This window comes from Benincasa hispida, chromosome 8 (assembly GCF_027475165.1).
Source record: "Benincasa hispida cultivar pf3 chromosome 8, pf3_genome.v1.1, whole genome shotgun sequence".
NCBI lineage: Eukaryota > Viridiplantae > Streptophyta > Magnoliopsida > Cucurbitales > Cucurbitaceae > Benincasa > Benincasa hispida.
Window position 1 is genome coordinate 3,565,782 of NC_143485.1, and position 8,217 is coordinate 3,573,998.

The 8,217-nt window shown below is 32.3% G+C and overlaps 1 pseudogene across 1 annotated transcript; it reads right to left on the reverse strand.

The window, feature by feature from the left end:
- Nucleotides 1-2,793: 2,793 nt before the first annotated feature.
- LOC120083113 (disease resistance protein Roq1-like) lies at nt 2,794-8,007 on the reverse strand (annotated as a pseudogene). The gene is made up of 4 exons (XR_016531044.1): nt 7,414-8,007; nt 4,910-6,076; nt 4,318-4,608; nt 2,794-4,237 (listed from the first exon to the last, which is right to left on the reverse strand). The product of XR_016531044.1 is annotated as a disease resistance protein Roq1-like (transcript).
- Between the last annotated feature and the right edge of the window lie 210 nt (nt 8,008-8,217).

Sequence of the window (8,217 nt, forward strand, 5' to 3'; positions counted from 1 at the left end):
TTGTACACGTCATCATCGAACCCCTGTGCTTGTACCCCTGGGTTGAACCCAAAACAAGCGAAATTTATCTATCAATCATCTCGCCGCCATCTCCATTTCCCTCCCCTAATTTCCTAATAATCTCTCCAATTTTTTACTTTCCATTTCACAATCAAATCAAAGCTTCAGTTCATCCCAATCTCCAAATTTCAATGTGCAAATCAACAAATTATCGATTCTCGAAAACGATCACCTCAAGATCAAGGCATTCTTTGTTCGATTTTGAACCTCTAAATCCTCCATCGGAGTCGCTCACTCTCTTCTGCCTCATTCTCATTGACGAGACCAACCTCGAGATCGACGGCCACAAGATTCGGCCAAATTCGTCGGTGTTCGTTACTCACAATTAAAGAGACGTAAGATGCAAATCTTGAAACTAAATCAAAGATGCAAGGGAGATACTAAATCGAAGAGGGAGAAGCAACGAAAAAAGGAAAGAAAAAGGAGACGCAGGGCAGACCAAATGGAAGAAAAATGGAAATTGGCCGTAATAGCACAGGGAGACTGAATCAAAGAGGAAGAAACGGAAAAAGAAAGAAAATGGAAGGAAATGGAGACCCAAAGCCCGAAAAGAAGGAAAAGAGAGAAGTAAAAAAGAAAAGTTAGCAAGGTGTCCAATTGAGGATAAATTTGGAATTTTTTAAAAATTCATAGCTAGCATATATTTTAAAAGTGGAATATATTTTAAGATTATTTTCATGTTCGTATTATTTGGTACAAATTTCTTTTTTTTTTTTTGAGAAAGAATATTTTATTAAACCTCAAGATTTTAAAACACAGATCATTGGCAGCTAGGGAGGCAACCCATTTCGAGAATCAGAACACCAAACACCAGAAAGCCTAAATGATAAAAAGGAATTATCTCACTTACATTTGAGAACTTCTATTATTCCAAGTGAATTCCATAACAATAATAAAAATAACCCTCATTAACAAATTGATAGACAACCTCAAGAAAGTTAAATAGATTTGACTTGGAAGATTGATCGAAGATTAAGAAGAAAGGAGAACTTATTCCTAACTTCAAGATTTCCAACTCTCCACAATTTAATTCATCAAACTAGATTGAAAGTTTTAAAATATACATTATAAACACAAGAATACAAAGAAAGTATAAAATGTCCGAGCGATTCAACTCACAGCTCTAGAAAAAATTCATATTTAAAGTAAGCTATCATTCTTATCTTTGTTTTGGCATAGTAACACTTTCTGGTGAAAGAAACTAACTACGAGCTAGAAGACTTGAACATAATTGTTGTTTTATAAAAAGGAAAATTAGTTTTAACTAAGCATACATACTAAACATTGTCTCAATCAACCAAGCAACTAGTTCCTAGGCCTTTCGGGGGCGACAACAAAGAGACCTCAAATAGTAACATTTACAACTCTCGCTTGAGGCTGAAGCTAGAATTTCCCAACAGAATATGAGATAATAATTGGACCGAATTCCCAAACAAATATGAACTACGCCAATTAGAATTGACAAGTATTAGCCGTATTAGCCGTAAAATAACCTTAAATGTATTAAGCAATCGGATATCCTTCATTTACAACTTTCTGATGTGATCCTTGGAGTTCACCTCGCCAAATGCTCCACTTTCTGTTAAATCAAATCATGAAACCAAGTAAGACTCTAATCCCTACACTTCTTTTTCTATCTCTACCTTATATTCTTCGATTATAATTGGAGTCCAAAAGAAGAAATAACAAAAGGAAAGGAAGCAAATAATATAGACACAAAACTAAGTTTTAATTTATTTTCCAATTAATCCAATACATTTTACATGTAAACAAATATAATCAATATCCATTTCAACACATAATAGTCTAGTAAGCATGTCGTTAACTTGAAGTTAAATCAAAGATCATTTAGAAACGTTTTGCAAACATGAGGGACTAAAATGTCAGTTTTAAAACTTTAGGGTTCAAATGGACATGAATCTTAAATCTTAGGAATCAAAAATGTATTTTGTCCTAAAACATAAAATAAGAAGCTATAATAATGTAGGATTGCTCACCGATTGTCGCTTAACTCCTCCCACCTATAGACATCGGTGACAGTTTGTCTTGCATGAAGTTCATCAATGATAAGGATGCCATGGCTTTTTATGGTTACTACATTAGAATTATTATTAAAATGTTTCCCATCAAACAAGACTATGATGTCGTGTACTCGATCTTTGTTGTCCAAGAAACTAGATGTTGTTAGAGGAGTTGTTATTAACCACATATATTCTGATTTTGAGGAGCAACAACATGCTTGAGAAGTCGTTGATATTCCATCAATGAATACATCGTAACGAATAAAAGCATCAGCTTCACATGAATCTGATTCATCCACTTTGAAAACGACACACACAACCACATCTTGCTCTTATTTGGATTGTGTTGAATTCTAAAACATATTGAACTTTCTGTTGTTTGATTGGTGAAGTATTCCGGGATCTCACTGTTCATTATGAACAACTTTCTTGTTGAGTCACTGAATTCAAGTTCCTAGACCGTGATATGATATAGGTACAAGGCTTAAATATTACTTTGATCCATATACTATTGGCTCAATTTGGTTCATTTTGATCCCTATATTTTGAAACCGTTGATTTGGTTCTGTACTTTTAATTTTTGTTCATTTTGGTCCTAGTACATTTTAAAGTGATCATTTTGGTTCCTCATTTTCATTTTCATTATGTTTTCTATGAATCAAAATGGTCATTTTTTAAAAGTTTAAAAACCAAATTGAACCATAGTTAAAAGTATATGAATCACAATGAACATTTTGAATGTATAAGGACTAAAATGAATCGAAGTTGAAAGTAAATGTATCAAAATGAACATACTAAAAGTAGAAAGATAAAAATTAACCAACGTCAAAAGTACAAGCATCAACCAAAGTTTAAACCTATGAACAAATAGAAATACATAAGATGAAAAAAAGAGGAACCTGCTTTGATCCAAATATTATATCAGCAATGTAGTCGGGACTTATTACCAGCAACTCACAGCCATTGGCATCCACCATTTCCAAACCTTGTGGAAGCTCTGCAATGTTTTGAAGAAACTTGCAATTCCTTAATTCAAGAAACCGTAAGGCCGTAAATTTGGGGAGAGATGGTAGACAAGAGAATTTGTTTCCGGACAAATTTAGCTTATTCAAGGATGTACCATAGACATTAGATAAAGTTTCCAAGAAATCTGCATTTGAAATGTTGCATTTTTCAAGATCCAATATACTCAGCTTGGAACATAAGCTAATTTCTTGGAGAAAATTTAAGCTTGATCTGACTTGGGGAAACATCTCGAGTTTGGAACATCTACTAAGTCGAAGTTCTTTAAGACTCTTTAACAAATAAATTGTATCTGGAAGAAGTATGAGATTTTCACAACCTCTTAGGCTTAAATTCTCATGTCCACTAAGATATTCAATTGATGAAGGTAACTCCGCAATGGCCGTACGGTCCAAATTCATCTCCCTTGAACATTTCATGTTTTCATCAAATTCTGGAAGTTGCTCAACCTTTCTGCACCCGATGAGACTCAAATAAACAAGAGATTTTAACCTCAGGTAGCTAGGAAGCTTTTCAAGTTTATAACACGAATCAAGTTCTAAGGTAACAAGCTTATAAAGACATCCGATAAAGTCATGAATCCTTCTTAAATTGTAGCAAAACTTGGGATCCAATTCCTCAAGTTTTGATGCCATAGAAAATTCAGTACTAATTTCCTCAAGATTGTAACTATAACTAAGATTCAAAACTTCAAGGCACTCTGACATGGCATAATTTGGAAGCTTTTCAAGTTTATCACAGCCATTGAGGTCCAAGGTAATACGGTTATCAAGAGAACAATCAACAGACTCATGAATTATTCTCAGATTTATGCATCCTCCCAAATACAGTTTCTTAAGGCTATTTGATCATATGCACAAATCAGGAATTTCTTCAAGTTTTATGCATCTACTTAGATTCAAGACTTCAAGAGACTTCAACATGAGGTAGCTTGGAAGCTTTTCTAGGTTGACACAATCTTCAAGGTCCAATGTTATAAGCTTACTTGGAGAACCAACAGACTCGTGAATCATTTTCAAACTTTTGCAGCTTCTAAGATATAATTTCTCAAGGTTCAATGTTGAAGAGAAGTCGGGAATTTTCTTTAAGAGCGCACAGTAACTCAGATCAACATGCTTCAACCTTTCACAATTCTATAACACACATGGAAAAGAAATCAATAAACACAGTTGGAAAATTTTGACAGTACTCTAGTAGAAAGCTGTATAATTACCTTGAATCTTTTCCCTAAATGTTTGATGAAGCCATGATGCAAATCTAGTCCCACAAGCTGATCATTAACAAACGATCTTGTGTGCAAAGATGACCAAATTCCAATTTCAAATTGAGAGCACTCAATAAACTTTAAATTGTTAGGTAAATACTCAAGTATATTTGCAGAAAATGTTATTCTACGAAGGATAAGCAATCTAAGATTTTTCATGTTTCTGAAAGCTTTTGGATCAATCTTCATGATCGGTTTCCAGTAGTTGTCTACCTTTATGGCTTGAACTGCATCTGTTGCCTACAAAGTAATAAATCCAAAAAATTAACGTTCACTACAACAAATGTGAGATCCTATGAGACTAAAAAAATGTCATAAACAGATTTATTGACTCTTTTCTTTAGCTATTGAATCGATCATCAAGGGAAGAGTATCAATGGCACTTCAAAAAGGTGTTTTATGACTTTTCAATGAAGTCAACAATAAGCAATTAGTGGCATTGATTAATTGTTTATCATTGTTAGTAAATGGCTCAAGAGCTGACTTTTCTTGTCAAGTAAAGTTTAATAACTTCATTTGATAGACAATGAATTTAACTAACCTTTCCTATCACAACGTCTTGGAAATAAGTAAATAAAATTACTTTGGGGGGTTTGGTTACTCCCTGAATTCTCTTTAACATCTTCATAACTTCTTCTGTCATCCACAACCTACTCCTTTTTTCAGGCTCAAAAGATTCACAACGAACAATTGTTTGACCCATTTGTCGAATTAAGTCATGCATTTGTATCTTGCCATCTTCAATGGTAACAAGAGAAAGATCCATGAGAACTGTAATTCCATATTCTGGATTGAGACCACATGCCTTTAACTTATCCTTAATGCAGTTAACATCATCTCCCACTAAAACTTTTCAAGAAAATATCAAGAAAATTTTCCTTTACATTGTCATGAAGCCCCCTAAAACTTATTAGGAAAACAGCTTCAATACCTGGTTCGACGGAGTTTTCAAGTTCATCTAATTTACTTTTCCATATTATTCGTTCTCTCTGATAAAGGAGAGAACCCAAAATAATAAGAGCTAAAGGAAGGCCTTTGCAATAGCATATAGCAAGTTTTGAAAGATCAAAATAATCACTTGAGGGATGAGTTTTCTTAAAAGCATGCCAACTAAAAAGTTCAAGGGACTTGTTGAGATCCAACTCTTGAACAAGATATAGTTGATCAAATGGATGGTTTACAAGTAAATGCTTATTCCTTGTTGTCACAATGATTTTACTACCTTGACCGAACCAATCACGCCCACCAACCAATGCTTCTAATTGATCAAGCCTATCCACGTCATCAAGAACTATAAGAACTTTCTTTGAACACCGTCTATCTCTTACGATATTAATTCCTTTGTCCACATTGCCAACCTTCAAATCAACAACTAAGATTTCATATAGTAGCTTTTCCTGTAGTTGAACTATACCATTGAATATCTCTGAGGCTTCTCTAATATTGGTAAGAAAGCTGTGGCCATCAAATTGATAAGCAATTTTGTTGTATAAAGCTTTGGCCAAAGTTGTCTTACCAATGCCACCCATGCCATGTATCCCCACCATGTTAACACCATCGGACACAACATGTTGAGGCCAACTCCTCAATGGCTCTTAGTTGAGAATCAACTCCAACCGGATGCTTGGCTACTTGTAGTAGCTGTGTTCAATTTACTATAGACAAAACTTGTTTAACAATTTCTTGAATAAGATTAGCCTCATCTTTCCTGTCATTAAGTACACAAATAATTAAAAGGTAACGAACATAGGAAATAGTAGATGAAGTTAAATTGCATTTTGACATTGAATCTTCAAACATTAAGCCTCCATTTGATAATTATTTGAGCTTTTGGTTTTTGATTCTTGAAAATTAAGCTTATAAATACTACTTCCACCTGTAAATTTCTATGCTTAATTATCCACTTTCTACTAATGTCTTAAAAAAAACCAAGTCTAGTTTTGAAAACTAAAATAAAGTTGGACAATCATTTGGTTGTTGATTTTTGGTTTTTTGAAAATTAAGTATATAAACACAACTTTCACCTATTAGTTTTGATATTTTGTCCTCGACATTTTAGGAATGTTTTTAAAATACAAGCCAAAATTTGAAAACTTGCGTTTTGTTTGATAACCATTTGACTTTTGATTCTTTTGTTTTTAAAAATTAAGCATATAAACATGCCATTTACCTCTAAATTTCTTGATTTATTATCTACTTTTTACCAATGTTTTTAAAATCTAAGCTAAATTTTGAAAACTAAAAAAGTAGTTTTTAAAACTTGTTTTTGTTTTTTGGAATTTTATTAAGTATTCAACTCTTGTATTTAAGAAAGATGCAAATCATCATAAGAATTTGAGAGAAAATAAGCTTAATTTTAAAAAATAAAAAACAAAATGATACCAAGCGAGGCCTAAAAAAGTATATTTTAAGAACTCGTTTTTGCTTTTGAAATTTAGCTAAGAATTCAAATGTTTAGTTAGGAAAAAATGAACCATAATTAAAAAATTATGAGCAAATAAACCCAATTTGTAAAAACAAAAATAAAAAAACCCCGGTCTGTTTTGATAATCATTTGGGTCCCATTTGGTAACCATTTAATTTTTTTTTTTTTTTTTGGCAAATTATGTTTGTTTCTTACAACTTCTTTGCTATGGCTTTCATCTTTCCTAACTAAATACATGAATTCCTAGTGAAAAACAAAAACAATTTTTTTTTAAAATTTTTTCTTTTAGTTTTTAAAACATGGTTTGGTTCTTCAAAATACTCCTAAAACATAAATAACAAAACAAAGAAAACAATAGATAAAAGTAGTATTTGTACTTTATTTTCAAAAACAAAAAACAAAATAGTTATCAAATAGAGTCCAAATGGTTATCAAACAGAATCTAGAAAAATAGTTTTCAAAAACTTAGTTTTGTTTTTTAGAATTTGATTAAGAATTCAAGTATTTTCTTTAAGAAAAGTGAAAATCATAATTGAAAAATCGATCACAAGACCAAAACAAGCATAAATTTCAAAATAAAAAAACTAAAAACTAAATCATTATGAAAAGGCCTAATAAACCTAGTTGCTAGATCCGAACCAGACAAAGCAGCAACAGTACTCAAAGCTTCCTTCCATCTTTCAGTCTTATTAGGTTCATATTTAGCCAATGCTTCACCAAACCTACCAGTTTGTTTTCGAACCTCAGACGGATCCACTTTATAAAATACAGGCAAAACTATTTGTCCCTTGGATCCCATACACAACTATTTTCACCAGTTCATCCAAACACCAAGTTGAAGAAGCATAATTTTGAGAGAAAATAACAATCGAAATCTTAGATCCCTGAATGGATTTGAGAAGGGACTCAGAAATTTGCTCACCTCTATCTAGCTTTTCATCTATGAAGAAATTGATTCCCCTTTGATGTAAAGCCATCCAAGATGACCGGTGAAATTGGAGCGAGTATCTTCTCCCCTGAAACTCAAAAACACATCGTAATTAGTAATGTCCTTGAAATTTGGGGAAGAAGACGATGATTCTGCTCCGGAAATAATGGAAGAACCCATTACAAAACCAAATGCGAAGAACGAACAATTTTCTGTAGCAATGGCGATGATTTGGAAGAATATACAGATTACAGATAGGCTGAAAATGAATCAGAATGGCATTAAATTGAAGTAGTAAGTAGGTGTATAGTACAAAGCGGAAGAAATAGTATATTTAAACGTAATCATTTTATTTTTTATTTTTGTTTTTGAAAAGTAAGTTTATTTACTTCACTTCTGTTTTTAAATTTTTTTTTTTTTTATCTACTTTTCATAGTTTAAAAAATCAACTCAAATTTTGGAAACTAAAAAAAAATTGTTTTTGTTTTTTGAATTT